Source organism: Callospermophilus lateralis, unplaced genomic scaffold (genome assembly GCF_048772815.1).
Source record: "Callospermophilus lateralis isolate mCalLat2 unplaced genomic scaffold, mCalLat2.hap1 Scaffold_52, whole genome shotgun sequence".
In the NCBI taxonomy this organism is placed as follows: Eukaryota; Metazoa; Chordata; class Mammalia; order Rodentia; family Sciuridae; genus Callospermophilus; species Callospermophilus lateralis.
In genome coordinates this window covers 1,356,202-1,361,249 of record NW_027514454.1, presented here as the reverse complement: position 1 = coordinate 1,361,249, position 5,048 = coordinate 1,356,202, and the positions used below count along the sequence as shown (strand labels likewise).

At 41.1% G+C, this 5,048-nt stretch overlaps 1 pseudogene; it reads right to left on the bottom strand.

Moving 5' to 3' along the window:
• Window positions 1-4,026: 4,026 nt before the first annotated feature.
• On the bottom strand, window positions 4,027-4,706 carry LOC143390255 (syndecan-2 pseudogene; annotated as a pseudogene).
• Between the last annotated feature and the right edge of the window lie 342 nt (window positions 4,707-5,048).

Here is a 5,048-nt window from a genome sequence, read left to right as displayed (position 1 = left end):
CGATCACTCATTGTTGAAACAAATCCCAGTTTCACACTTAGTGGTTATGTGACACTAAGTAAATTTTTAACCTGCCAAAATTTCAGGCCTCACCTCATTTATATGATGAAATTAATAGGATGATGAGATAGTTTCAGGACTTTACTGATATGATGCATGGAAGAAGCTTGACACTTTATGTGGCAAATGTAAGCACTCAATGATAAATATTAATATTTATATGTACACAAAGAAGGAAAGTGAGTAGTCCTCTCTCTCAGACAGTGATTTTGCTGCCCAGAGGAGAGAAATGGGGCAATCTATGCAGATAACTGTGGCCAACCTGCAGGATAGGTGGTGCTGCTGGAATCCTGTATGTAGTAATGTAGGTAAACATCCCACAATGTAGAGAAGAAGCCCCAGCAACAGAAACCCCAGTCAAAACACCAGTAAAACCAAAGTTGAGGCTGAAAGAGAGGGATAGGAGAAGTAATGTGATACAGTGCAGAACCTATAACAGATCTGGAAGAGGAGATACATTTAGTGCCAAAAAAGGATATTTGGTTATAGCAGAAGATCTGGGGATAAGAATCACAGGCCTTAGCCACATGTGAACTCATGAGTAAGAGTTTTGAGCCTCAAGAGTCTCATTTATATGTGACATAATTCCACTTACCTAAAAAGTGTTTTCAGGCCTGGCATTCATCCTTCATCAAATCATTATGGATGCTCACTATCCACAACCAGGAGAACTTATTTACCCAATGTATATCCACTATCTACCCTTATTATTAGGTACATCTAATAAGTATATGGCTACTATTCTTGTTACATGTTAGATCAACAGCTAGGTTTAAAGTTTGGCTCTTCAGGGAGGAAGAGAAGGAGGAAAAGATTAACATTAAGCAGAGTCATGAAGTGGGAGGGAAAGGGAGAGAAAAGGGAAATTGCTTGGAAATGGAAGGAGACCCTCATTGTTATACAAAATTACATATAAGAGTTTGTGAGGGGAATGGGAAAAAAATAAGGAGAGAAATGAATTACAGTAGATGGGGTAGAGAGAGAAGATGGGAGGGGAGGGGAGGGGAGGGGGGATAGTAGAGGATAGGAAAGGTAGCAGAATACAACAGTTACTATTATGGTATTATGTAAAAATGTGGATGTGTAACCGATGTGATTCTGCAATCTTTGTAATGTTTTGAATAACCAATAAAAAAATAAAAAAAAATAAAGTTTGGCTCTTTAACATTAGCAATAATTGTACTTGGAATACACTTCTAATAGTGTATGTTCAACTTCCTATGATATCACTATCAGAAAAACTGCAGAATTCAATCAAAAATTCTAACTACTAGTTCAGGCAGAGGATTCACCTAATATGAGGCATGCCATTTATAATACCTAAACTATGTCAGAAAGCAGACAAAAGTAGTGTGTGAATCTGTCCACAAAACCTTTTCATACTAGAATGCATTCAAATTCCTCTGATAAGCCCCCAGAGAATCCCTCTGGGGGTACCAAAAACAAAATAAAGTGCTTGATTGTTCATTACAGTGCGACAATTTTAAATCTGTCTCACATACACATAGGACACTTGCTCCACAGGGACTATTTTTTAATCCTTCATTCCCTCTGGTACTTAGGCAAACAAGACTTGCTTTTACATACAGGTAACCCAAATAACACAGGACTACCTTGAAGCTTGCATCTGCCTGAAAATAAACACACATAGAATGGCCCTGTAGGGATTTGCTAGTGCATTACACAGCAAAACAGTCTACAATAAAATCCTTCTTCATCTGCCCATTCCTCCAACCTTCAAAATAAAAACAAAACCTCATTATCTCTTCCCACTTCTCAGTTGACCCCATCTCCACCTCAGATGACCTCAGTGACATCCTGCTTCCTTCTTGTCATCACATTCACCATTCTCATGCCACCTGTCCCTTCTCTTCAGGGTGTAACTTATGAGAAGTACAGCCTAACCTGGATACCTTCCTCTCTTTGGAGGCAGCTCTCTGGGGTTCTGAATAATGGAATTTTCCACCTCCCTCAGGGGAGCCAACCACAAGAACTTCACCCCACGCCTAGCCTTGCCTAGGTACCCACTTATGCTTCTTCCAAAGGCTGCATGAGAATGACCCTCCAAGTTCCTCTTAGTGTAGAACAGCACTGAGGTGACAAGGACCTCATCTGTTCTCTACCTGGCTTTCAGGGTAATGTCAGTATTAATCAGAGTGCCCTTTTTGCTGCTGACAGACAAAGTAGATGCACTCATAACCAAGAACTTCTCACCAAACCTTCAGGGCTTTAAACCTTTTTCAAATAAACTGCAATTTGTAAAGAATCCCCTGAAATTATGTTGTGCAAAAAGTTAAAGTGGGCAGAGAAGGATGGAGTAACATTTCACCATCTGCCTGTGGTTATAATACTGCCTCCACCTTGCAAATGTCTAATTGATTGGGTGACAGAAGCGCAAAGATCCTGCCACAATCTAACAAACAAAGATTATTTCTAAATTGTACCTTCACATAGGAAGACTGCCAAGGTCGTTCTCAGAAGGAACAATTTTGAGCATATGAACTTTCTAGTAGCAGAATGATAGGAGTCCTGGGACACAGTTGGGCATGATTGAACCATGCTTTATTATAGTTGCTTAGAGCAATGTTGAGCTAGGGCCACAAAGAGAGTAGATAGATACAAAATGACTTCAAGACAGTGTTTCCCACTGGCAGTATGGGAAATGCCTTAAAGCAATATGAATAGACATCTGTCTGGGTCACCTTTAAAGGAAGTCTGTGCTCTGGGCCACTTTACTCTCTCAAGTGTTGAGGCAGCAGACTTTTTTCTGGTGGAGTCACATTATACATAGTGACGTGGCAAATAGATGCTCTTGCTAGGGTTTAATGGGACTTAGACTTTACGGGTGCCATGGTTTTCTATAATGGCAAAGCTCATGCCTGAACTGAAGGGCTTGAGAACAGTGAACTGGCAGAAAAGAGAAGCAGTTTTTTTTTATTAGGCCACATGATTTATTCAGTAGTTTTTATGTTCCCAAATTACAATTTATGTCTATTCATAAGACTACAAAAGTTACCATTAGAATTGTCTGTGCTTATAAAATACCAACTTTTTTAAACTGTTATATACACTCATTAACATCAGTCTGCGACGAGTTACATAGAATCATAGGCACTTCAAGGCTTAAAAAGATGTTTACAACTTAAATGCATTTTTAAGAACAAAAACTGATTTTTTTTTCCTTTAAACCCCTCGTACCTTCAAATTGCAAGAAATTAACAAATACAGTGGCCAAAGAAATTTGCAGCAACTTCTCAAAATACTGTTAAGCATCTTTGGGTTTGCTGAGGCTTGTCAGTAACTCACATCAAATCCTCCCAGAAGAAGATCTGATTAGATAGATAGGACTAAACAGTTTTGTAGTAATAATCCAATTTTACACATTAACTTGCTGTTGCAAATCTGCCTGAACCTACAGGTAATGAAAAATAAAGCAAGTGTAAAATGGATAGTCTGACATTTAAAGATTTATACAAAGTGGAGGTTAAAGTTTACATTATTTGAAAAATCACATGTACACTAAGTTACTATTATCTGAATCATCCAAAGACAAATTGCACCATGACAGCTACAAAAGGCATAGGGTTTGGTTTGGTTTTTAAGGGGACAAGACGAGAGGGCAGAGAAGAGGGTACAACAGATAAATTAACAAAAGTAAGACCAACTTGGTAAGGTCCATCTGAGACATGCTGACACAAATGACACAGCTTTTATCTTAGAACCATAGGTTAAAAACAATCATTTTGCATTTGCGCATAAAAGTTTAAACCAATTCTATGAACATCCAGGGTTTCCATAACATAATATTTTGCCACTGCTATTCACAGAACACTGCAGATGTTAAATTTTAATTTTACGTTGTTCTAAAGAAATACATGAAAAGTTTTAAATACAATGGGATTTTGTCATTAAAGTGCCAGAATGGCTCTTCAATGAAAACAAAAAAACAAACAAAAAACAAAGATCTTCATTATTCTATGCAAAAGCTTTATTTTGAAAAGTTCAGTGATCTCATAAATAGAGACACTAAAGTGTGAGTTTTATGCGTAAAACTCCTTAGTAGGTGCCTTCTGATAAGCAGCACTGGATGGTTTGCGTTCCCCAAGATCATAGCTTCCTTCGTCCTTCTTTCTCATGCGGTACACCAACAGCAGGGTAAGGAAAATCGCAAAGAGAAAGCCAATAACTCCACCAGCAATGACAGCTGCTAGGACTTCTGTCCGTTTAAACAGATTGTCTGAGTGCTTCTCAGTGTACACATTTGTATTCTCGTCAGTACAGTCCATTTTCCTTTTTGAGTCAGAGTTTTGAACTTCTTCCTTATTAATTTCTTCAGTTGACTTGGTCTGTGCGGGTATCTTTTTCTGTGTCTTCAGCGTCGTGGTTTCCACTTTGGGAGCAGTGCTCGTGAAGGGAGTCTTCGGAAGAGGTCGAGATGTCGTCAACTCTGGACTCTCTATGTCCTCATCGCCTCCCGAGCCGGATGCAGAAGCATAGTGCTCATCATCAATAGGATACACTCCCGAAGCTTCTTCAATGGAGCTGTTGTCAAGGTACATGTCTTTATCAGATGTCAGCTTTGCTCTCGACTCCGCCGACACGCAGGCCACCAAGCCTAAGGTGAACAAGATCCACACACGCTGCATATTCCCCTGGGACCCGCTGCTCCCAGCCACAGCTTGCAACGAGGGCGAAACGAAGCCTCTTGTCCAGCTCCAGGCACAGCCCGTGCAGAGGGAGCCGAGCAGCCGCAGCGACCGCGGCTTGGGCTCGGGGGCTGAGGCTTGGGGCTCGGAGGCGCTCGCTCTCTCCTCCTGCGCCTGCTCCGGCCGCCCGCGCTGCGCCCCGGGAACGCGGCGCCTTCTCACTTGTTGGTTTCTGCACTCCCGACACGGAGTTCGTGCTTCGGAAAGGCGGCTCTCAGGAGCTCTTCTCGACTGGCTGTGGTTTTACTCCTTGGCGGACTCCCTTCCGCGTCGCTGTTCAGT